Below are 26,196 nucleotides of genomic sequence, written 5' to 3' on the forward strand. Positions count from 1 at the left end.
TAAGTGGTCATCTGTCTCCCAGCAGAACCTAGGCTAGGAACCCTGCAAAAATACTTCTGTAGGCGGCACAGTCATGCTTTGAAAAGGGGAATTACTCTTTATCTCTTTATAAAAGTACTTGCTGCTCATGCAAGGTATTAGGGACTTAGTTCTGAGTAAAAATTCTGATTCTGTCTTTTGGATAGATACGAATCAGAAGATAGATATACAAATTGGTGAGAAGATTTTTCGTGCCTTAACTACCTAAAACTTCAGCTCGTACCTAAAAGCAATAAAACACTAAATTAAAGTTATAAATATTTTTAAGTGGTTGAGCATATTGCTTTTATTAGTGTTCTCATGCCACGGATCTGTAAGTTTTTGTCTCTGATATATATACAGGGTATATTTTGTACACAGAATATACACACACATGCACCCACATGCAGACATACAAAAGTCTGCTGAAATTCTTGGTCCTTCCAACTCACAGTGAGTACAATAATCAAAGTTTTTTCCTCAAAATCTCTGTTCCTGAGGGCACTGGATTAGTTCAAAATTTCAACTTCTGTTTGAAACAGAGGCTTTCTGGAACCTCAAAACCACCTGGTAAATCTAGACCTTTCATGATTGACTTAAAATGCTAAAATATAACAGTATTAAGTTATCTGTATATTTAGAAGGAGAGAATAATTTGGATAAACAGTATTTGAAAGTTTATCATGCATCTGCATGAGACTTCTATTTTCTTTTGCAGGCTTACAGACTTGCCATTTTACAATCATGCAGTGTAATCATGGGTTCCCACAGCCTATATTTCTAGTCATGTTGCCTGTGAAAGGCATGTTTCTTTTGCTGGAAAATATCTTGTATGTCATCTTTATTGTTACTTACTAGAATCATAGAATGATTTAGGTTAGAAAAACCTTTTAGATCATTGAGTTCAATCATAAATGAAGAATTTGGATGAGTTTGGTGGGTGTTTTTGATGTAACACTTTGTTTTTCTGATTGTTTTTCTTTTCTTTTCTTTTCTTTTCTTTTTTCTTTTTTTTTTTTTTTTACTTTCCAGGTTCAAAGTGATGGCTTGAGCTCACTTGTATGGTGTTGTAAGGTCATTGCTCACCATCACAAGTCTGCAAACTAAAAAGATGGCTAATGTTAAGTTGATTTAACTCAGAATTGAATGTAAGCTGTTATTCCTAAAAAAACAATTGCACATATGTGGGTAATTTTCAATGCAGTGGATAAACTTTATACCTTTTCATAATTCAATGTTTCTGTACCCTGCTGCAGGACTCTGACAAATACTAATTCTAATTCATGTGCAAACTGTACCAATTCAGGGTAACAACCAGTAGGAGTAAAGCACTACCTACTGACCTGTAAACATAAAGGGAAAACAAAATTGGGAAAAAAAGGACCATGTTGGCAACGCACATTCCATTTTAGGATTAAGGAAGTAGTCACTGGAAATGTGGTTGAGCAGACTCATCCTCTGTTGATTTCTGTTAGAAGTGTATGAATTCTTTCCTTTACACCATTGAAATGTAGAGGAAGGGTTTTAATGCAGACAGTTAAATTCATGGTAAAGCCCTTATGTTAGTTAGGGGTTTACTTGGGAGCTGTATCCTCGTGGCCTGGTCTGTTGCATGGATCTCTGAGGACAAAAACATCAGGAGAGTCAGTGCCACTGAACTTGCATGCACTAGAAGGGCAGTGGATTAAAAGCTGATCCAGGTTTCCTTCAGCAGAGATTGAGTCTCTTCAAGTAAGGTTTCAGGTCACTTCTGGGGCATCACTGCAGGTAAATGAGCAGTGTGTTTATTAGTCTCTTTGGTAGATAAGAAGGTTTCAGTTTTAATGATTGCAAGATCAAATATTTGACAAAAAGTGAAAAAGCAAAGACCGGAGGTATATATTCTAAAGTGAAAGAGGGAGGAGAATAATGAGTTTGAAAAGAATAAAACACAGGCTGGTGAGTGGAAAAGAATGCTACAAAGGTCTCTGTGTGAATCTTCGGTTCCTGGAGTTTCTGCCAATTCCTTTTATTACTCTTTCAAGTAACCAGGTACATATGGCATGTTTGTAAGTAAAGCAGTCAATGAAGTTAGTTACACCTCTGCATTTATTACCCTACCCCTGAGTATTATTAACTTTTACATTCCCCATAAAATATAATTTATCACTTAAATAATTTGCTTTGTGTCAGGGTTCAGTGTGCTCCAGTGCTTTCCTGCTCATTAAATGAGATATTTTTACTTAATGAGCCCAGAATGTCCTTTGCATTTAACATTAGAATTGATTTCAAACACTCCATTTTTCTAACATATTTGTATGTAATTTCAGAATGTGGACTTCATTCCACAGTCATACTCTGAAGGAAAAAGAGCTACAAAGAATAATGACCCATGAATTCTGGAGAGGAACGCAGTAAGTATGGGTGAATATCTAAAAAAACCTCCCTATTATTTGCCTGCACTTTGCATTCTTTCATCTACTTTGAAAGTCTGAGTTACTATTTGAGCCTGCTGCTGCAGTTATTACATACATAATACTCCATTAGGAAAGTGTTTAGAAGGGACTGCAAGATATGGATTTCCATGAAATCAACAGCTTTTAAAAATAACCCCACACTTAGATGCATGTGTATGATGCCCTGATTCATAGAGCAGACAGTATTTCAAATATACCCAGTTCACATATAAATATATATATCCATAGAATAAATAAACATCATAGAACTCTAGCAGTGTGCACCTAATGGGGATCTGGCTCATCTCTTTGCAATTGCAAACAATCACTTTGCAATCATTTAATAAAATCTGAGTAGAGAAACCCTCTGTTGTGCAGTAAATCATTTGCTCATAATAATCACTGGAACCAAAAACCAGCCCAAACCTCTGAGCTATCTGAGCAATTCCAGGATAAGCACTGCGCCGCCACACTTTAAATGGAATTTTGCCACCAGCTAGATCTCAAGGAGTCAGTGAGTAGTATATGATGGATTCACAAGTGGGTGTTCATTTGAGTCCATTATAACAAATGTGACCATCTGTGCATCAGCTGTACACACTGACATGCAGGGTGCAAGTCTGATCAGTCAGGTGCTCAGGATCCATGGCAATGTGCATGGCATCAAACACTCAGTACAGGACAGGGAAGCTGAAATTCAATCCCATAAAAATCCTAATATTGTAATATAGATTTTTTGGTTTTTTCTGAGTGAAAAAATACTAACTCATGAAATAAGCAAAAATATACTTATATTTAACTGAACTTACAGCTTTTTTCCAGAGTATATTTGGCCATCATTAAATGTCATATGCACATTTTCCCATGGTTGCCTTGTCTCACCTGATTAAGAGCCTGGGCCTCTCTGTTTGCTCCTCTGGACCGAGCTCCTTGGCTGATTTCCATTTCCTACGAGGCATGTGCAGCCATGTAACCGTGGGCAGCTGGGTGGGGTGGGAGGGTTTATGGGGGGATTACGGGGGGCAAAGGAGCACCAGCAGGACGTAGCAGTGGGTGGGCAGTCTGTGCCTTGGTGTACCAGCCTTCCTCAACACACTGTCCTGTTTGCCAAGGGAAACCTCAGAATTCTCATCAGACTGACAGAACCAGCTTATTTGAAAAAGAAGTTTTAAAATGTTGCAATAATGTTTCAGGAGACTGGTTCATGCCTTGTAGGTCGAGGAGAAAAAGAACATTTCCCTGGTTGTGGCAATAGGAGTTAGCAGTAGTGTGATTATCCATACAATGTATGAAATCTAAGATCTTCATCTTTGCCAGACAAGGAGAGAAAAACAAATGAAATGTGGAATCAACTGTTGATTATAATTAGTGAGGAGTGAACACACCCAGGTGTATTTATTAATGCCATCTCATCATTGACAAGGCTAGTAATAACAGAATAGCTCTGATAGTGATTGGGGAAACAATGTCATTGAATATGGAAAGTATGAGAGAATCTGTACTCTTCTCTTGCTGTTACCCATCAGAGGGTGCATCACATATCCCTAGCAAGTCAGTCTATTTTGCTTTTCTTTACAGTCCTTCATTATTTTGTCTGTTTGAGCTGCAGGCAGTTAAGGTCGGTACATTCAAACTGAATTTTTCACTGTAAAATGAAGAGTGTTGGAGTTTTGTTTCGGTTTATGCTTTGTTTTATTTTGGTCATGTTCCCTCTCCTTCCTTCCCCAATAAAAAACAATGCTGTCATTGGCTCCAGGAAAATAGTGAAATATCACTTTAGATGCTGAAGTCTGTAATATTTTAGCATATTTATATGGTCTGATGAGTTCCCAGATGATAAGAGACATTTTTTCCCTTTAAATTCTCTGATGGTGATAGACCTGCCCTTCATTTCATTTTTTAAGGATAGACAGGAGACATTTTAAATTTCATTTGAATTACTTTTCCAGATGATAATTATCATTGATTGTTATATTTCAAATTCTAATGTAAAAGAATTTATTTTTAAAATGAAAAATAAGTGATTTCAGTAAAATGTCAGCAAACTATCTAGCCAAACAAATTAATTATAAAAATAAATTTTTATCTTCTGCACTGAGAATATTTAATTGCTCTGGCTGAATAATAGTTTGGTTGTTATATCATATAAATCCTGGGGATGTCTCAGTGTGTGCAGAAAGGAAAATGTGATGCACCTACTTGAGAAATTTCTATGATGGATCAGCAAGTCTTTTGGGAGAGGGGGTTGCTGTGTTGCTTAGAGTTGAGACTGGACCTATTGGAGCTGTAAAACTGGAGCTTTCTCCCCTTTAGCATGTACCACTCCTGGAAACAAAATATGTTTTAAAAAATTCAGGTAGATTATCGAGGAGTCATGCCTATAATATTTCCTTTATTCCTGTAATTGACAATTTACATTTTATTAGTATGTGTACAGCCGATCTTGGCACAGGTATTAGGAAATAGTTATTTTCATCAGGGACCTGCCAAGGCTGATTTTGGTTGCTGGTTTTTCAGTTGATGGTGTGATCCTAAGCCTGGGGAAGAGCAAAGTTTGTTGTGGAAGGTCTCTGCCAACAGTCACACGTGAGGTATTGCAGAGCTGGCACCAACAAAAAGGCACTAACAGGTGTCTGCAGCCCAGCTGAACGGTGTTCATATGGGGCACCCCAAGAAAGTGAGGAGCACTGCAACCTAAGGTCATACCCTGATTTTTCTCTGACATTTGAGACCCTTTTCTGTGACTAGAAATGGCTGAAGAGGGAACATCAGATGGCTACAAGTGTCATTTAAGGGACAAGTACATTGCTCCACTGGGCTTGTATCAAAGGATCCAGTATGTGCATCTGCAGGCAACAAATTTTATTTTTTTTATTTTTCTTTTTTAACCAACTATTTTTATTTGAGAAATAATGTATGCAGTTTCAAGAGAGGGTGATATAATGGTGCTTATCAACTTCCTTTTGGGAATGGCAGTAAGTATTTTATAGCTAGTTTCAGTTAACATAAACTTTCCATAAATCAGATACATAACTTTTTACGCATGTAGACTAAGGCCAAAGGTTCTCTTCAGTCTTTGAGAGCACTGACATTAAATTTTTTATTAGTACCCATGATGAATAATGCACTTGACTTCAGTTTTGACAGTACTATTGAGAGAAACCACTGCATGTTTCTTGCAGAAGTACCTAAATAGCCAACTTTAATGCTGAAGAAGAGTTTATCTTTCTTTTAAATGAATTACTTCTTTGCTCAGTTTGCTACCTCCTGACAGCTGCAGCCTTTCTTGCATCAACAGTCTCTGTGTTGCTGCCATCATATTGTTTGTGTGTTCATGGCTGGCTTTCAAGCTATCATTTCTTTGTGTCTTGCGTGTGTTTTGGTTTTACAAAGGGGGCCTGCATCTAATATTGCCACTGCCATCCCCTTTGTCACCACTGCGTACTTGCAGCTGTCCAGAAACTCTTGCAGAGAAATGTAAATCTCTGTTCTTAAACCTAAACACAGATTTTCATAGTTCATACTGTTGGCCACTGTGCCCAAGTTCATCTGGAGTTATTTGGGCACTCTTCTGCTTTTATAGCTCAGATTCTAAACACTTTTCTATTTGAGTCCTGTGCTGCTTTGACTTCTCTGCTATGTTTGGGATGCTCCCATATTGTTTTCAACTTGGCTGGAGTAGCTTTGCTTGCTTGCAAAATCCCAGGCTTTATTTTAGATCTTTGGTCCCCTCTTTCCAAGTGTTTTGATACACTCTCTGAGTGTTTTATACCAAATCCAAAGCCCCATCCAGCTTTCTACCAGGAAGCTAACCCTTCCCTCTGTATTGTGAGGTTTGTTGTAGTTCAGATCAGTTAAAGGCTTCTGTGTTTTCTCTCTTCTATTGCTTGGTTGCAATTGAGTTTCTTGGGGTTTTTTTTGCACAGGAGTATTTTACATGTAGCCTGATTCATATCTCCTAAGCACTGCAAATCTTAAATGAACATTAAATAGTTGCTGAAAGTTGTGAGTGACACAGGGCAGATTTTCTTAGCATCCTGTGTTCCTGGGAAGTTAAACTGAGTAAGTAAGAAATGCTAAGCAGTGCAGAAATTTCATCAGAACTTCTGAATTTTCTGAACTGTCATCTGAAAATTGTAACTTAAAGAAAATAAAACCCCTGTAAATGAAATTGGTTCTGATGTTCATGAATCTAACTTTGCTATTCTGCAAGCCTCCTTCTTTTACATGTAAAGTGCAAAATGATTCTATGAGGAAAATGAGCTTGAATCTCATTAGACATCATCCTGTATTAAGGGAACATGTTCACTCATATTTTATTCATTAAATAATATTTGTCAATGCGTTTTTCTATTTTAAACTCTTACTGTAAAAGAGAGCATTATCACCTCAAAGTATTTGTTTCCTAGAGTGAATGCCAATATTATCCAGTCACGCCATATTCTCCTAATTATGCTGAGGGTTTCTTTCCTAACAGCATTTATTTTCGGGTGTCAACAATACTTCAGTTAAATGTAGTGTAAAGTGCACTTATTTAGCAAACTTGTCCTTCAGAAAAGGGTTTTTTAGTCTTTAAAACACCACTAGATTGTTTCTTTCTGTCAGTGCATGATACAATAGAAATCTTAAATCAATAACACTTCTTATTCCTATGCAATTGATGCATAACATCCTTCTTCACACAGAGGTTTAATGTGTTGTAAATTAATTATCTGGAATGCGTGGAGGGTCAATGGACCTTGGTATGACCGGGATGTAATGTTAAAGTGTTCCATTTCCTTCCAGCTCTGCTCAGCTCTCTTGCTGATTCCTCTCTCTGTGTCAGCTTTGCCATCTTCTGCACTTTGGTCCCTTAAGTGTTGTTAATGCCCCTCGAGGGCTTGATCGATAGGAAAAATTTGCTTTACCATAAATTTGTCCAACAATTTTCTTTCTTCTGAAGATGAAGTACTTTTCTTAACTGGATTTGTAAAATGCTCCTTAGTAAACTATTCTTACTCTCAGAGAAATTTAAAATAATAGCCTTATTTAAAATCATAATGAAATTGCAGAGATTCTGCATAAACAAATGCAGATGTAATTTTTGGCTTTTAGGTGCCTAAAAATGAATCAACTATGCTTCAGCTGTCTGTCAGGAGGAGTTTTGCTTTACTGTATCTACACATTGAACCACATAGATGAATAAAACTGTTATTAACTGTGAAGAAATACTGAGGGAGAGATTCTCAACCATAAAGACTGCAATTAAAACATGCATCCACTGGGTTTAAAGTAGCCAATTTTCTTTAAAAATCAGAGAGGCCACCTCTATTACGTTTTTTGAAGCCAGCTTGGCTATTAGTTGCTAGGGTAACAAGATCCAAGACAGTGAATAAGTCCTGTCCAGGCAGCACAGCGTTATGGGTGTCTAACATGAACGCAAAGAAAGGCTGGTAGGAACATTAAATGATGGATTAGTTTAATTTTCATTTATCAGGGTTTTTTTTTTACTACAAGGATGGTCAAAATATGTATATGTTTGTAATTAAAAAGGTGCTGGTGTATTTTTATTGGCCAAGTAACAGATGACACTGAACTATTAAAGCAGAAAATATTTCAAATCTCAGTGAAAAAAAAAAGGAAAGAGGTGCTACTTAAAACTCCCAGCATGTTGGTGGGATCAATTTAATGTCCTGTGCTGTGTCAATGTCACTTTCATAAACTTTTGCTGAAGTGCTTTTCCTACTGTATGGTGAATGATGTTGTCAGGACTGTGAGTCGGGGGGTATGGTGGATTTGAGTCTACTTTACTTCCCTTGATGAAAAGGTCACTGCCACTTGTAAATCTGTTTTACTCCCTGCACAGTTGTTAGTGTCAAAGTCTGTCAGCTCTGTGGGATGTTAAAATTATACAACTGTAGTAGGAACAAGAATCACAAATTCCCAAGTGGTACATCCCAAGAAAAAGTCTCTGATCTTTGTGTAAAAGTCCTGTGGAAAGTTTTTCATTCAGGATTTTCAGCTCACTTTGGCTTGATTGCAGAAATAAACAAAATTTCTGTTCTATTCCTCCCATCTGGTGGGCCTTCCCCACTGATAGCTCATCACAGGGCCACTTATGTCTGTAGCTCATGGTTGCAAGTGAAAAAAATCTCTGCTTTATTTTTTTAAGGCTGCAAAGGCTCCAGTTAAAGCACAATTAAAACCCGGCCTGTGTTGTGTTATGTGATTGTGTTTTGACAAATCATCACTTTAGATCAGCTTCACAATTATTCATAAGTTATTTGCAAATACAAGGAATAAACACAAAGTGAAACAATTGGCCAATTTAGGGGAGGACACCTGACCTCCAAACCAAGTTTTGAAGCGCTGTAAGAAATGCAAATGAAAAAACCTCGAAAAACTCAAACTCTCTTTTCCCCTCCTCATAGCATTATAGAAATTGTTCTGTGCATATGCACAGAATTTTTACTCAGCACTTTTCCTGTGGGAATTGTCATACTTTGCCAGTATGCAGCAAATGCAGTGGGAGCACAACCAGCTGGATGCCAAGAGCGGCCGTGTCCTCTGAGCCTGATTGATTACGACACGGAGTTTTCCAAGTTTTATGCTCTGGCTGTGCAGGAGATGGACGCGAAGTTCTTTGCATGTGACGTATGGGCAAAGCTTTTAGGTGGTCAATTGCCTGCTTAATCCAAAGGCCTCTGCTAAGACAGAGTCAAGCTTTTCATACCGTGAGCTATTTCCATATGACCTTGCAACTAAATTGATTTTTGAGCAGAGTGGAGTAGTTTGCTGCTGAGGAGACAGAATGGGACCCGAAAGGGGCAAACACTGAATCTTTTTGGCTTGACTTTCAGTCAAGGTAACTCACTGGGGTCCTGAAGGTGATGCAAGTAAACATCTGCCAAGTGAATCTTCGTGTCAAGGCAGCCACTGTGGGCAAACTGGGATAGGCAGCCGTGGGTAAACATATATCAGTGTGCCAAGTAACCATCAGCATGATGGGGAAAAGGACACACTTCCATCAATCCTGATTTTCTTTTGCTTTAATTTTGACTGGAAAATTCTCTTTATTGCTGGATATGATCTAGGAGCTGTCTCAGGCACGCCTTTCAGTGATATGAAAACAGAATCTTTCAGGTGAAGTTTTTCTTAGTGTCTGTTAAAGATTTGAATGCTAGATAAATAAATGAGAGAAAAAAGAAAAAATCCTGAAGCTTCACTTACTCTGAGAAAAAATTCACTGCCATCTCTATCAATCACTACCTTGGTTTTATAGATATCTTTCAAAATGTCATCCAAATTGCCTTTAAGATCACCAACACTTCTGCTTAATTCTCCTTCCCTGTCTCCTGGCAGAATTGCACCATAAAAATTCACCTTTTCTCTTTCTTATCAAATTAATTTCTACTCTTTGAAATCACCAAAATCCAAATGGCAGATATTTGTACTTACATAATTAGAAAGCTGAATAGATGCCTGTTGTATCAGTGCTCATGTTTGCTGAAGACTCACAATGTTGGACAGAGGGCATGTCTCAGGAATGTAAACAAACATGTACTTTATCAGGACTTCTACCACTGAGAAATAGAAAATAACATTTTTTTTCCTACCCTCTGCCCTCCCTTATCCCTCCAATTCTCTAGACTTTGCTCAGTCTTTTGCAGTTTCTAATTTTCAGCTTCTCTAGACACAGGCAAATGAAGTACAATTACAAACTCTTGGAAAGATTCTTTTAAACAGGAGGAGTGGTTCCACACTCTCAGGTCTGTACACACTCGTATAATGCATATCTGGTATACAGCTACTTTTTCACTCTGTAATAAAATAAAGGAATGTGCCTATGCTACCGTATCTGCATACATCTTGGGGATATTTTTAGTCTTTGTAAAAACAGATTTTAAAACCTGATTATTTATATTTCAATAGAAAAATCAGATATCTATTTATGATATAAATAATCAGCTATATTTAATTATACATATATTTCTAGACAAAAGGAAATTGAGCTTAAAACAAAGACTCTGCCAGAATTTTGAGAGCTTTGGAAAAGTTACTTACAGATCAAGCCTATTAACTGAATATCTGAGATGATTTACAGACAAAAAATGTTTAAGGCCTTGTGTAGCACTTTCAGCCTTTCCAAGGAAAAGGGTTGCCTAGTTGTAAAATATTCAGTATAAATGATTGAACCGTTCCTTTAGTAAATTAATTTGAAATTAATTTTAAAGTGGTTATAAAGCATTTGGTCCTTGTGATAAAAGAGACAAGGATACTTAGGTGCTCCTTATTCTTTGAGTCTCATTTAGCCATTGAGAGCTTCATAAAGATGACCTGAAATGGTCTTGTCAAACATCGGCCCAGGATTATCTCCCAGGTATTACTGGGGGTTTTGCTTATGCTTAACCCTTGCCTTTCTTCAAATTTTCAGTCATATTCTCTGCTTCCTTTCATGGCAGACAAAATTATACCCCTTTGGACTTCCTAAATATATCTATCTACATCAGCCTGCAGAGGTTTCGTATTTTCTCAGTCTCGTGTTATTATTATTATGCATCCTCTCTCTTTTATTGTATTTTAAATAAAGATTTCAACCTTTTTTTTCCTTTTTAAATGCACTGAAACACCTTTTCACTTTCATCACAGTTTTCTAGATCTCCCATCTGCTTGCACAGTCTGTACTGTCCAAGTCAAAGCCTCTTTTCTTGGTATTCCAAGAAGGCACTTTCTCCTTGTCGTTTGTGCTCTTAAATCTTGCCCGGAAACGTTCCTTTCCCTCTTGGCTTACCAGGCAATATTTTGGAATATTCTGTCAGATAGACTAGAAAACACCACCACTTTATTTTGTAAATCCAGTGACATGCTGGGAGAGACTAGAGCAGTGCTATGAAGTAGTTCTGTGGGTCTCAGCTATGTGAGGATGAAGCATGTCTCTCTTTTTGGACTCTCTGATCCTGGGGAAAGACTTCCCTTATTGCTCGTGTATTTTGGTCTAGTCTCCAGACTGAATGTTGCCTTAGCAGAGTTGAACCATTCTCAACTTCTCTTCAGCAAATTGTTATTTTTATTCAGAGAATGAGGTCTTTTGATATACATGAGGTGAACCAGGCCAGTATGAAGTGCTTTGCCCCAGCATGAGGTCATCTGCAGATTTCTTGTGTGGATTCTTAAGCAGCAGCTCAAAGGTTGGACATACAAATACCCCTTATTTGTATGTCCAAGACTAAAGGACTAGATGGAGGCATGCAAATTTGCAGTAGGTTTGCAATATATTGATGAAGAATCAATATATTGGTGTTAGGCTAGAGGGCTGCAGGTTTTTTGAGAGAAACGTGTGAGATGTGCATCATGTTACCAGTGTTAACATGGGCAACATTTTTTGAAATAACTTCAGCTCAAAAATGTGGCTCAAGCAGAGGTTGAAACTGAAGCCTGTGCTCAGCTGAGATGGGAAATTGTATTGGGGAAGAATTGAATAAATACCCATGACAAATCTTCAGCTGCTCTAATTCATAATGGAAGTTCATTCCCATAATGGAAGATCATTCATAAATAATCATTACCCCAAAGAGAGGCTCTCAGTGGCAGTAGTAATTTAGGCTGGGACCAAGAACAATTATGTTGATCAAACTATACTAAAGAAGGAAGTTTATAAAGATTATCAATTTGTGACGAACTTTCTGCTCTGGAAAAAGTTTATACTGATACTTAAATTCGCAAAAACATAAAGTCTTTAAAGAACCCCAAAGAATCACTGAATCCTGTAACACTTTACCCAACCTCATTAAATTGCTCTTCTGCAGAATTTTTGAAGGAAAAACAATTAAGAAGAGCTGGTGTATGCATGCATGCTAAATACGTGGAACATTCCCAGCCACTGCCACATGACAGCAATCCTTTCCCTGGGGTCAGGCTGGTCACTGGTAATTTCAGTGTGAGGAATCTCTGGGATGGTGAACTGCTGAACAGGGGAAAACTGGTGACCTGCCACTCCTAAACCAGGATATGCCATGCTCCCATACTTGTTCATTCAAAAATCTGTGCAACAAATCCAGCTAAACTGTTTTCACTACTCAGATACAGAGCTGAATAATTTTATGAATTAATTCTTTTGGAATAATCTTTCTAATTGCTTCAACATTTTCATCGTTTAATCTGGGAGCATTGTATGTACCTCACCGGTGCAGTGGGGTTCTGCACTATTTATACCTAATATTTGATGTATCATTTTTAATGCAAAAAATTAGTGCTACAGAAGTCCCTTTATATAGACCAAAAAAAGGAGGAAAAAAATGCTCCATCATTTCCATACACTCACCCTCCATGTACAGTTATGATCTGGGTTGCCCCTATTGTTGGTTAATGTATGAATAACAGCCTGCATTTGCCACCTGCAATCAGGTTTTACTGCAGGAATAAAGCAAGGTCAAAATAATATCTAATGTTTAGACAGCATGCTGGTAGTGTCCCCGTCAGCAGACTATTCTTAAATAATAGCAACAAATTAGCATTAAAAGCTCTCCACAACAAGATGTGCTAAAATCATACTGGATGCTCAGTGACCTGTGCAAAGAAAATGTAATATGCTGCTTTCTAGTGCTCTCAGCCTCAGCTGCTGTAGTGTCAATTATGTCACTACAGCTTTTCAGAGGAGGAACCAACATGACTCAAGAAAACAACAAAACAAGAAAAAGAAAAGAAAAAAGTAAACAAAAATAAACTCTGGATGCAAGAAGAGAGAGGGCTGCAAGCAGAGAATGTTTTGCTCCAGTGCTGAGTTTGAAGGGGCTGCCCTCTTTAGCTCAATGGGAGCCAGCTTCCCTGCTGTGTTCTCTGAAGTGGCTCATTGCAGAGCAGTAATACTATATCTTAATAAGCATAACACTCTGAACTGAGGCATATTTTTAAGTCAGACACATGGGAGGGAAACATATCAGAGCAGAGCTGTGTTATTTTTAATGGAGCATGTGTTTGTCTTGTAAGTGTGTCAGAAGAAAAGGAACAAGTCTCAGGTTTCTTCTCACCATGTCTAATGTAGGATGGGCACTCCAACTGCTTCTCTAAGTGACACCAGTGGTCTTTGATACTGCAAGTGACACTGGAGGGTCTGGACTACACTTGTAATTCACATTTAGTGACATTAAATACATACTGTGTGTTTCAGTGTTCATCGACGCTCTCCTTCAGGTGAAGCTCTCTGAAAACCATGAAGACCAAGATAGCTTTCATTCGATAAACAAGATTATCAGAAGAGCAGCTTTGCATGCGGGGGTGGTACAGGTGATGGGGCACATGCTCTGCAGGAAAACTTTTCTGTTTCATTCAAGTAGATCTTGCAGCATGGAATTGATAGCTGCCATGTGGACCATACTGCAGCCCATGCCACTCACCTCTCATTCTTAACATCAAACCCAATATTAGAGTAAAAATGCTTGCATTGAAATTCCTAAGAAATTTTAAATTTCAATTAATATTGATAATGGGTTTTTTAATAAGTCTTAGGTCAAGATGTATCATAAATCTATTTTCCCCAGAGCACAGAAAATATATACTTATTCTGTCTTTGTGGTATGACCGGATCTAGTCTTACATCCAGCAGCCAGCTGAGGCTGCTTGTCTATTATAGTCTCTTCCACCATTCCTGACAAATGAACAGATAACTAGATGCCCTGTGAAACATTTTAAATAGAACTGTCTCCTGAAAAAGCCGTTACTGACAGAGACAGGTTCGATCCAGATCAAGGCAACCTGCTGTGGAGTAGAGAAGATCAATACTGGTCACTGCCTTTTTTATTTCAGTTTTTTTTTTTTTGGCTAAGCACAGGTAAAGATTATGATGAATAAAGTAAAGCAGAAAACAAGCAATCTATGAACTGAAGTGCATCCTTCTTATTAAACCTTATTGTGCTCTTAAAGCAGTAGCAGAAGCTGTTGCTATGAACTCTATCATGCAAGAGGCTTTCAAAACAGCATTTAAAACTATGTATTAGCTAGAAACCACTTTGCCCACAATTTCTGAAAGAGGTGAAAGTAGCTTTTGAAAAGGAACCAATGTATTTCATAGCACAGTAAATTAGTTGCTATTTTTTACTTTTGAAGTATTCGATCAAAATCCAGTGCTGAATATAGTGTCTTAAATGAATTCTATTTAGAGTGCTTCTCTGCTGGTTACAACCTGGATCCTGGAGTATCAACTGCCTCCTTTCCTGTTGTGTTCTTTGGTGTGTGCACGAGGATTCCTTGTTCCCAATGCCGGCTGGAGGCCCTAAGGTCATGTTGTAATCTTTGGAAACAAGGCATGAGTTCGTGGACAGATCAAAAACATGATTGTTTTAATTCATTCTATTCAAATAGCATCATCCACTCTGACTTTGCTTAGCAATGAAATTAACAATTAAGAGGAAAAGTCACCAAGACCAAATCAGCCCCAGCAATGGACAACTATCGAACAAAACTCGATGGGTTTTAGGAAGCAAGGCTGGCATTATAGCCACAGTATTCTTAATAGACTTTGGTTAAGTCCAGGAATTCAGTTTGCAATATAATCAATCCTCTATGATCCACAAGTATTAAATTCATCATCAGAATGTTGTTTTCTCCTTCCCAAACGTTCCATGTAACAAGCAGCTCAGTAAGATGAAAGGCATTTGTTACTGAGAACAGCCTTAAGGAAAGCAAAAAGAGCAAATCTGGAAAACAGATTCATATTTTTCTGGAAATGGGTAGTATTCATAAAACATTTAGCAAGTTCAAGGTCAACTTGTTCTCCTTCTGTATACTATTCATAACAGGCATTTGACAACTCAGTGACAGTCAATCTAGCAGCTGAACTGAATATATTGAGCCATCCAGTTTAAATAAAAACTAAATCTTCATTGTGAAATGAGCACATCAAACACAAGAAGAGCAAAAGGCTTTCCTGTTTCTGAAATTCCAAATAAGATGAACAAAACCAGTTACATATGAGAGGAAATAGATCTAATTTTGATAAATAAGCAGATGTATTCATAAATGGCAAGAGATTATACCACACTATGTTGGTATTGTCTTCTCACCTAAGTGAAAATAATCCTGAGCATTCAACAGATTTTTTTTTTAAGTATACTATGTCTGCCAAATTCCATAACATCAATAAGATATTTACATTTTGCAGTTACAATTACTCTGAACTTGTCTTTTCAGTCCCTGTATAAGACCACCCTGGAGTTTATTTAATACTGAGTGTTTCTCAACATGCTCTGGGATACGCTAAAAGGTATCCCTTAGTGTCGTCCTACGGGGAAGTGAGGAGATTACACTCATTGGATTGGAATAATGAGATTTTCATCTGACTTCAAAACCCAGTGGAAATAGCAGCTCAGGGAGCCACAGAGACATATATTTTGGAAATCCTGGGAATATTGAGTTTTGTATGCATGCAAATTCCAAGGTTGGATTCATTTTCAATTCTAATATTTTTTTAGTTGCTGTCATCATGGATCTTAGAGAACTTATTCTTTGTCATGTACATTCCAAACAGAATGGATAAACATAACGTACACCTACCTCTTATAACAAATTCTTCCAACTAAAAATTAATCTTAATATGGTGTATATTGAAGACTGATGGTCCTAAACAATGAGCTCATACCATCCGTCCACCCCTTCCAAATGACACAGGTATTTCTAACAGTGAAAGTGCATCATATCACCAATTGTCTTTTCTCTTTCAGCAAGACACAGAATGAAAATCAGCTAGCAATTGTTTTGTGGGTCGGTTCACAGATTAAAGATCAACTATAAATTGAGAGGAGTATCGAGTTCACAATATACTTGGTTCCTTTTTGGAAACCACTACCTGGTTTTGTTTTTAAAGCTGCCATGGGTTTTCAACAGGATTCTTACTCTAAGCACTCAGTATCTTTCATCAGCCAGCACCCACTGAATGACTACCAGGGATGTCAGTGTCAAATTCCTCTGCAGACATCCAGCTGGACTCTCTACAGGGATTTATCTGAAAGGGCTTGCTGCAGGAATGATGTTACTAACAGTTCTACCTTATCTGCTCTGCATCTTTCAAATATCAGCTGTAAATATTTTGAATATGCTCATTATTTAAAATTTTAGACCTCCTCTCCAGTTTTGTCAGGTATTTTAGGAGGCTTTCTGCCTACAGTTATAATGTATGTCTGCAGTCCAGGAAGACAGCTGAAAGCACAATGGCTCTGCCTCTATATTTGGAAACATCTGCTGTTTCATTTCCATGATGCACAGTGACGTGCGGTTCTGAGAGGAAGAACAAGGCTGGCACAGGACAGAGGCACATTAGTTTATGGTTATTTTGATACTGAAATTGGGTTTCCCTCCTATCTAACCATCTGGTAGTACTCCTCCTTTGAGTAAAGGATGCTGAAATGGCTGCTCAGTGGTCCTCTGACTGTTTGTTATGGAAATAAATCCCACCCCTAATGAGGCAGCCCTTTCAGGTAGCAGCAGTCAGCTCCCTCCACATCATTTTGTCATTCTTGAGAGAAGCATAGAGGAAATAAAGTTTAATATGGAGTGAAAACAACTAAATTGATTTGGGAGGAACTTTGGTTTGAGGTGTCTCTAGATTCAAGGTGAGATGTTGAGGATCTGGGAGATTTGCTTTACTATGAATTCTTTGAAACAATTGTGCCAAATCTCCATCATATAAAAGCCTAGCTACACATTCAGGAGAAGTGCCCTTTGATGAGTTGAGAAAATCTGGCAAAATTCTATTCTTTATAGTGGTCTATTGCTTTTAATAGTATATCAAATAATTTGAGGAGAACATCGTGTGAATAATCTTAGCAATGCTTTATGGAGGGCTAAGGCAAATTACAACACTGGATGCTAGGGGTAGTTTTAACTCATCCTGAACTGACCTAAAAAGGGCCCTTCCATAGGTATTTCCATGGTGTTCCACTGTTAATCACAGCTGGATCCAGGACATGGCTCTGTGGTCTGACCAGCACCGTTACACCTATGGACGTTTGCTCAGGATAAAAGGCCAGAGCTAAACCTTGCATGGCTAGAGAATCAGGCCATGGAGGTTTTTCTTCTCAACAGTGATTATCAATGGAAAATTTAAATTAGAGTCAGGAGAGAGCATGGGAGCTTGGGAGACCTGAGATAACACATCTGAGAAATGTATGGTGTTTGGTATTCTTTGAGGCTGAGTATCTTCTGAGTGTGTCTGCCTACAATAAGGCTCTTAAGCGTATTGACAGAAATTTTGGACAAGGTTGAAAACATTTATTTTTGAGAAGCCTTCATACTAATTGTATTTAAAATTCCCTTGTGCATTCATATGTAGGAACTTTGTTATATGCTTTCTTTTAGAGCAATATGATTCTGTTGGCCAGGAAATCTCAGCTTTAAAGGACTGGAGCATGAAGAGCTGCATTATTTCTACAGAGAGAACAGACTTTTTTTCCCTCCTAAATTTAGAACTTGGTGGAGTCTTAGGCAAAACTAAGAAGGTGCGCATTTTGATCTGACAGATTCAACTTGATTTGTCAAATTTTCTGAATCTCTGTGATCAAAGCTACAAAGATCAAACTATTCCATCACTTGACCTGAAAGTAATAAAATACAGTGTAACATAGCAACAATATTTTGCCATAAATGTTACGTTAAGGCTATGAATAATTCAGCTCTTATATAAAATATTCTTGCAAATAAGATATTGTACCTCAAGAACAAATTATTTGTGCAGATATATTTTCAAAGAGTATCAGTCACTGTTTACGCCAGTGAAGAGGGAAAGAAATCCAAGGGTGAGAAATAGAACAAGACAAGGTTTAGTGAAATATGTGGGCTTGGAAGGAAATATTATGAACATTTTGAGCAGTTGGACCTATAGCATGGAACGGGTCTTAGTAACTCTATTGCTTTTCCCCCCTAATGTTTTAAACCAACTTTTCAACAGATAAAAAGTGACAAAATAAACTTTAATGGCAAAATATTCTTAAGAATGCAAGAACTGTAAAATAAGTGCAGCATGTAATGATAAAACAGGCTATTCTAAAGCAAGGCTCCTAACCTGAGAGCTAAAAGTGAAAAAAAATTACTTAAATCTCATTTAGGATATACAAAAGAATCAATACCTTGGGAAAAAAAAATCTATGAATTTGCCCTGAGGTGAAATGCTAAGGTGATGGGAAAAGTTTCTATTGTAAGATGATGATATTATAGCCCTGCATTTTATAAAAGAATATTCCATGATATTTTCTCTTTACAGGTTCTTTCAGGTTTGCTTACATTATTCAAAAACATTGTGCATCTTCACCTTCTAAACTGGCTGAGGAGACATTGCCCAGCCATCTGTGAAGGCAGGAATGACTGCCTATACCACTGATTTGTAAGAGATATGTTTGGTTTTGGCATGGTAAAAGTTATGTCCCAAAACCTGCAGCATTGCCATCCCACACATCAATAAAATATATTTTAAGTATCTAGAAATCAGGAGATTGACTTCAAAGCCATGATTTTGCAGTTTAGTGGGTATATTTGTTATGTCTGGCCTTCCTGACTTTGTTGGTTTAGAAGTCACTTCCTAAATTTTTCCCACAGTCACGAATAGAGTATTTTTAAAAAGTGAGCACTGGATGATTTTACAGCCATGTGACTCTAGGAATTGGTGTCTAAGTATACCACAAGAAATTCAGATATTACAATAACTAGGGCTAAGTGTACTCTTTGCTCACAGGATTTTAAATGCCACCCTGAAGGAGAAGGTTAAAAACACCTAAATTCTTCCTGCTGAGGCTGTTTTTGTTTCTTAGAGAGGTCAACTGTGTCAGAATGAAATCTTCCCTCAGGCCATTTTTTTTAACAGCCAGATCACCTTAAGCACCAACTCTGGCAGTAAAATTATTCATATCTGTATAAGGAATGATGAAGTTAAAACCTTCTGGAGAAGAAGCTACCAAAGTTGTGCTCTTGTCCTGCAGGGTTATTTCAGTGGAGTTCTGCCCCAGGTATTTCTTCAGATGGGGAAGTAGAAATTTTTCCTGGTTCCTGAAAGCCAGTACTGATAAAATGTCATTTTATCCAGACTCATTTGTCTCTCTAGAGATCACCAGCACTATTACTGATAACACAACTTTATATTGCTCCAGGCAGCTTGCCAGCTTTACTGATCCTAACAATTATGAATGAAGATTTTCATGTGGGCAGGAGACAATAGGGAATACCACCTGAAAGTTTCTGAAAAGGGAGAATTATGCCACTTGCCCCATAAATGAGAGATAATATGTGGTCTCCAGGGGCCCCATCAAAATTTCGTGAGGAACAGCTGCAGAGCAAATAATCTCAGCACCAGATTGTTTCTGCAAAGGGAAATAATCAGAGCACCAATGAAAATGTGTAGGCCAAATATACCACTGAGTACAGATGAGCCCCCTTCTTATTCCAAATAATCATGGTATGTTTTCAGATTTATGGTGTTGCTCCTTTCCTTCTCTGCTCCATCACTTTGCTCTTTCCCTCTCCGACTCTGATGGCAGATAATACATAATCCATAAGATGTATTGGTGTGGATATGATGCTGAGATGGGATTTTTGTTTCTTCATTCTTTTAGTAAGGGAAGCTGAACAGACACATGGAGATGGATGGGTGAAGTGAAGTAGAATATTACTGAATAATCTTCAGCCTTGAATGAGGAAAATGAGATACAGGATGCCTAATGTTTCATTGACATCCATGAAAAGAGACATGAAAACATCCAAACCTCTCTTGTGGAAGAAAGTTAAGGGGACCACATGGAAAACTACTGCTCCAGTGAGCATGGTGACCCTGGCAGGACAACAGGCATCCCATCCGTGCTCCTGTCCTTGTGTGGCCACAGGGAGAGGCTGTGCCTGGTGCATCAAGGAGAAAATCATGTTCAGTGGGTTCTCACTGCAGTGCTTTCCTCCTGTTTCTGTGCAAGAGGTAATATAGAACTCCATGTTTCTTAATTTCTGTAGTAATTTCATGATTATGTTTCCAAAAGAAAGGACGCCTTCTTATTTTCATAATTAACAGGAAATACATGTTATACATTAAATGTGACACAAGAGAGATGAATTATGCAGTAAATTCTGTGTGTGCTGATCAGCACAAAGCCCAAGGCACATTCAGCAGAGTTGCTGTGAAGATCTGTAATGAGTTTCAAGTACATCATTTCCTGATGGAGGGTAAGAAAACATCCATCAATGCTAATTTTCCCACAGTTTTTAGCTTTTTATGAATACTTTACAGCTTACAAAAAAGATGAATTTCTAAAGTGCAACTTGAGGAAACTCTCTTAGTAATTAGAGAGTATTCCTAGCCAAAGCTAATGAGATCTGAACCTTAAACATGGGGATGGTTCAAAGTTGACAGCCCCAGCCTCCAATCTCTTCAAAAAGGTTGAATTAATTCCTCAAATCTGAACATGGATATTTTGTTTTCTAGTTGAACTCCAAACTAAGTTTATCATTGTGCCTTTAAAAGTGCAGAATTTGGGTGTTATTCCTGATTCTGTAGTAGTTTTGTATAAGATTAAGTGGTCTGAAAAAGCAAACTCCAGTGAGACAGGGGCATCTTTACACCAAGCTCAAGGATTTAGTGAAGTGATGCTGACTTTGTAGTGGAGCACATCACCATGAGCACAGCTCTGTTCTCTTCAGCTTCTGTCAAGATGTTGCAACAAAGCCATGCTGACATTTTAGGAGTGAGAAAATGGATTTTAAATAATGGCAAGGAGGGACAACTTTTCTGATTAGGCAGTTGTCCATTTTATATGGAGAACTATCTACTTGGTTGCAGGCTTTAAAGAACCAAAATATAAATATCTGGGAATATTTTTCCAGCTGGTGTGTGTTTTTTATATAGTGAGAAAACATTAAATATATTGAATGGTTAATGAATAGTAAGTATTTATATGTTGTATAAATATAAAGAAAATTGTACCTGCTATACCAAGGCGCTTAACACCTTAAAACTCTGGTGATTTTAGAGAATTTAGAGGTTATCAGGTCAAGAGTTGTGAAGAGCTTTGATATGTGAGGAGAGTAAAACTATTTAATAAAACTCTCCCTCAGTAGGAGCATCAGGTTGTTATTTTACTGCGTGTGTCTCCTGCTTATGTCCTTCAGTTATGCTAAGTGAAAACTCTCAGAGGAGATCACTACCCTTATTCAATCAGAAGTTAAGGGTTTTTTCTGAGACAAAAGCCAGTGTTCAGGTTTCTTAACAGAGACTACTTTCCAGCACCTGTCACTTGAATGAGAAGGCTTTTCTATATCCAGAGTAGATTTTATTTGATCAATCCCAGAATCAAAAGCCATAACCTGAACAGCCTGAGGGCTTGAGTCTGAACAGCAACAAACAAAATAATTTCAGATATATGTGAATAAATTGAAGCTGTGCTTACAGAATTTAGAGCCACTTGAATTCTGCAAGACAATTCTCACTCGTCAGTGTTGCATCAGTTCCAAAGCAGAGCTTGTTTCAGTCATGTCTTGGTTAGCATTTGCACTCATGGGGACACGTTTTGATTCACACGTGTTTCAAGGAGGAACTGTACCTTCATGACCAACTTTTCATGACCAACAATACTGCAGAGACACATTCATCCTCTCTGAAACATTCCAGCTATTTGGACAAGACAGAAACAATTCCCTGGGACTGCATGACAAAGTTATGGAAAGTAAACAAATCACTCTGGATTAAACTGGTTTCTACAAAGAAATTAAGTAATGAATTTTTTCACCCTAATTAAGCAGTGATCACTGTGAATATTAAGACAAAGCAGGATAGATTCTTTCATGTGTTGCTATTAGCAAGAAAGGCTAATTTATTATTGCTTAAGGTAGGCAAAAATAACTTGTTGAGCCCTGGTACTAATACAAAATTATTTTGTGATCCAATAAGGGACTGGAATATAACACCGAATGTTATCCACTTATCTTTGAAGCAAACAAAAATGTTGTAGTGTAATACTACACTCATTTCCCTGCTCAGTAGTTAGAAAGTCAAGTGTTCACACTGGACCTTAAAATGAGTTAGAAAGCTCAGGAGTATATCAACATTTGCAGCATAAAACTGTCTTCTCTTTGATCATTCAAGCTTTCCATCACTCTAGGTGGTCCTAACTAATAAGGAACTGTGATCCTCTTCACTACTTGATTCCAGTAGCCACACAACAGACCACATGCAGTTAATGCTTGCCATTAGTGTTTCAGTTAAATACCAACACTTATCTACAGATTTATGATCCTTTTAATTACATATTTATAAATCATGTCACTATATGTATGGAAAAAAAGTCTCTTTTAAGGATTTGAAGATTCTGCATCTTTTGGTTTGGGATATTTTCCCCCTGCAAGGCAAAAACCTGTGCAAGTATTTTAATGTATCTGATCCATGTTACTGAGCAGGGGCACTGCTCTAAGTTCTACACCAACATGAACTATGAAAAATAGAACTCTGATTTTCTCCAGATATTTATATGAAGTTATTTGATTTTCTCCAGATATTTATATGAATTTTCTCCAGATATTTATAGGAAGTTATTTGTGTGAGAATCTGGCTTACAAATCGGACATACCTGTGCAGTGCCCAAACTGTCAGCATGCAATCCCACACCTGTGCTTCAGCAGCCCTTGTCTGCCTGGTTATGGATGCTGAGCACTAACAGCTCTACTCACTTTTTGTGCTGAGAACTCTGAAAAACATACCTGCAAAGAAGGGAGGGGCAACTCAGAATTACAGAATACAGAATACATGCTTCTGGTAATGCTCTTTTCCCAGGCAGCTATTCCATAATGAATTTAATATGATTCTGAATCTTTGAACAATGATGATTGCACATAGAACAACACCAGTTAATGTGTCCTGTCCCAGTAAAGGAGAAGCTGTGGCCATAGGATAATAACCCCATGGAGCAGAGAGCCAGGTGAGGAACAGAGATGTATATATCTCTTGTTTAGGTATTAGGGTTTAATGACAAATTGGAAGGGCTGATAATAAAATTCTTGTGATGCAAATTTCTTCTGAAAGGAGTTAAAAGCAGCTTCAATCAGGCAAATCCTCCTCAAATGTCTATCCTGTATATATACATAGAAAAAACTGCTAAATTGGAAATTTTTGAGAATGAAGATGTTGCTGAAAGGAAACTGTTTTATAGCTGATCTCTGTGAAACCTTAGGCTCTGTCTTGCTTTGATTATATGTTGTTTGGCTGACCTCATAATCTTAAAAAATACATATTTGTGATTGGGTCATGGTCAGGTACGTAAGTTAAAGCAAGCCCTTTGATGCACAAATAATTCCTGTTTTAGAGGTTTATGATAGTAACCCCCTCTCCCCAAATCTTGTGCAGGCAGTAATTTATGCCATGATCTCCCCTGGATATAAATGATTTGCAGCTTAGAGGTAAAGGACAGTAATTGGTTCCTGTTGTAGTGTCTACAGCACCTACTCCCAGCCCAGTTATCCCTTTGGGATACCTGGTTAGGCTGGATTATCTGATTGTGGGTTTTTCTGGAGCTCTGAATGTCTAATGGAGAGTGCCAGCAATCTGACGCACTGAGCACTAATTTTAAGCATTAGTCAGCTGAAAAAAGAAATTTAGGAATTTGCCCTTTTTATTGCCAAACACATTCCTGTAATTCCACACACTCCTTAGAGTTTGGATTAACCCCCCCTGGCAGTTATATGTTAGTGAAACACACAGATTTGAGGCCTTCATTTTCTTCCATTTTAATACAGAAGTGTAAATTTTAAATAATTGTGAAAGATATGAACTTAAAAGACTGAAGATGTCTGCTCTAAGAGAGGAATGACACAATGGATTTGCTCTGAGTTGCCTGGGATCATTTAAAACCAATGAATTAAAAATCAGATAGTTGGTGAGGGCTATAATTTACACTACAGAGGTGATAAAGCCTTTTGTGTTCCTATTTGCAAAGAAAGCATTAAACTACTGTGATTTTTAATTTTTTTCTTCCCACCAGGGAGAAATGTGAAACTCAATTTTACCCCCGATTGCTAAGGTGCTAATTTGTCTGACAAGTTGCTGGAATCTCAGCATGTTTGAGGTATCCTTGATGTATCAACACCTTCATGCTGAATGAAGGATGCCTTTAATGTGTAAATGTTTAGTACATATCCTATATCTCATTAGCCAAGAACAATACAAACCACACACAGGCAAGAAGGGTCAGAAGCAAGCTCCAGTCAAAGAGAAAAATCTTTTATGTTCTAATTAAATGAGCAAACATTTGGAATACATCTCTTTTGCAAATAGTATATCAAAAAATACACTTGAAATTCACAGTCTCACTCGAGTTCTAAAGCCCTGATGAGTCTAGTATCAAATGATATTAGATTTGAATCCAAGTACCATAACTGATGTCTCAAAGTTCTTCTTACTGCATGCAATAAGACAAATGGTTAAGATTAGTAGAAGAAAAGCAGCTGTGAAACCCACCAAGGTGTACTTCTCCAAACGATGCCTGTTAGTCTAAACCTTCATAAATTATACATAAATTTTGAAGTTTAGCTTCACTGACCCTTTTGTGGAAATGAAAAGTTTACTAGGGAGAGCTGAGGGGTGCTGGTGAGGTGAAGTGTTCTTTGCTGGATGTCTTTTAATGGGACTTACCTGATGCTGAGATGAGAAAAGGGATGGCTCTGGCTGAGGACGTGGAGAAGGTGTTCACACACTCTCACGTGGCTTTCCACCCTGGCTCTGCTTCAGGGTGTGCCTGTCTTGGTCTCTCTGCACTAAAGCATGAGGTGGGCATGGGTCCACAGAGAGAAACACAGAACTTCTGCTCCATTTGCAGCCCGTGGAGGTGGACAGCTGTCCCGCCCAGCCTTTGCTGCGGTCATTGCCAGCACTCCCTTCCCTGCAGGCCATGTGCACACTGGAGTGCTGCAAACTTCTGGCTGCACATAAGAGATTAGAGAAGCTCTTTCCACTACTACATATCCACATTACATCAGTCTCATGTTTGTCAGTTCAGTTGCAGTTGAGCCCTGGTCCTGTGTATGGGTTCATTCTTTTTTTCTGCTTTTCTTTTCCAGAAGCTGATCGCTTTGAACTGCTGAAATCTGGTGACTTGCAATCAATAGTCTGTGAAACTGTGTCAGCAGTGTGAAGATTCAGATTTTCTGCCTCTAATAGCAGACTGATGTGCTTGGACCACTGAGGTGAGTATGACCTGAGCTCGTTGCCCGATAGAAGAATGGAGTGGGAGGAAAGGGATTCAAAGTACCTGGAGATATGTGGAGCTGTTAATACAGTGTGTGTCCTCTTCACATAGAAGGCTGAGGGAAATACACTGTGTATTACAACAGATGTGACTGTGAAATGCCAGTTTCTTGTTAAATGTTAGGCACTGATGGACCCTGAGACTGGAATTCTAAGCCCTGTATACTGCCATGCAACCCTGCAAAAAGATCAAGAACATTTACAAGCCCAGTCATAAGATCAGTTTTTCCAATTAAGGTAAAGTAGGAGTTTAGGGTGTTTTTGTGGGATCTGTTTTTGTATTTGTGTAGCTTTACAAGTACAAGAATGTTACATTTATTTTTATCTGGGGAAATAGAAATTTGCAAGACATGCATGAATGACAGAAGTGTTATAGGGTGACATGCTTTGGTTTGAAATGCAAGTTTGGATTCAGTTCCTGATAGGCACTAAATTGAGGCTTCTCAGCTGGATCTCACAATATAGCTGGTGTAGCAGCTCTAAACAATTTGGGAGACTTCTGTGCAGATG

The 26,196-nt window shown here is 38.0% G+C and overlaps 1 long non-coding RNA gene across 1 annotated transcript in view; it reads left to right on the plus strand.

The window, feature by feature from the left end:
- The window catches only part of LOC134555311 (uncharacterized), a 63,947-nt gene extending 38,320 nt beyond the window's left edge, over positions 1-25,627 (plus strand). The window contains exons 3-4 of the long non-coding RNA XR_010081400.1: positions 2,328-2,411; positions 25,500-25,627. This is a non-coding gene — a long non-coding RNA (uncharacterized LOC134555311). The remainder of the gene's footprint in view (positions 1-2,327; positions 2,412-25,499) is intronic.
- Positions 25,628-26,196: the final 569 nt, after the last annotated feature.

Source organism: Prinia subflava, chromosome 10, assembly GCF_021018805.1.
Source record: "Prinia subflava isolate CZ2003 ecotype Zambia chromosome 10, Cam_Psub_1.2, whole genome shotgun sequence".
Classification (NCBI taxonomy): Eukaryota; Metazoa; Chordata; class Aves; order Passeriformes; family Cisticolidae; genus Prinia; species Prinia subflava.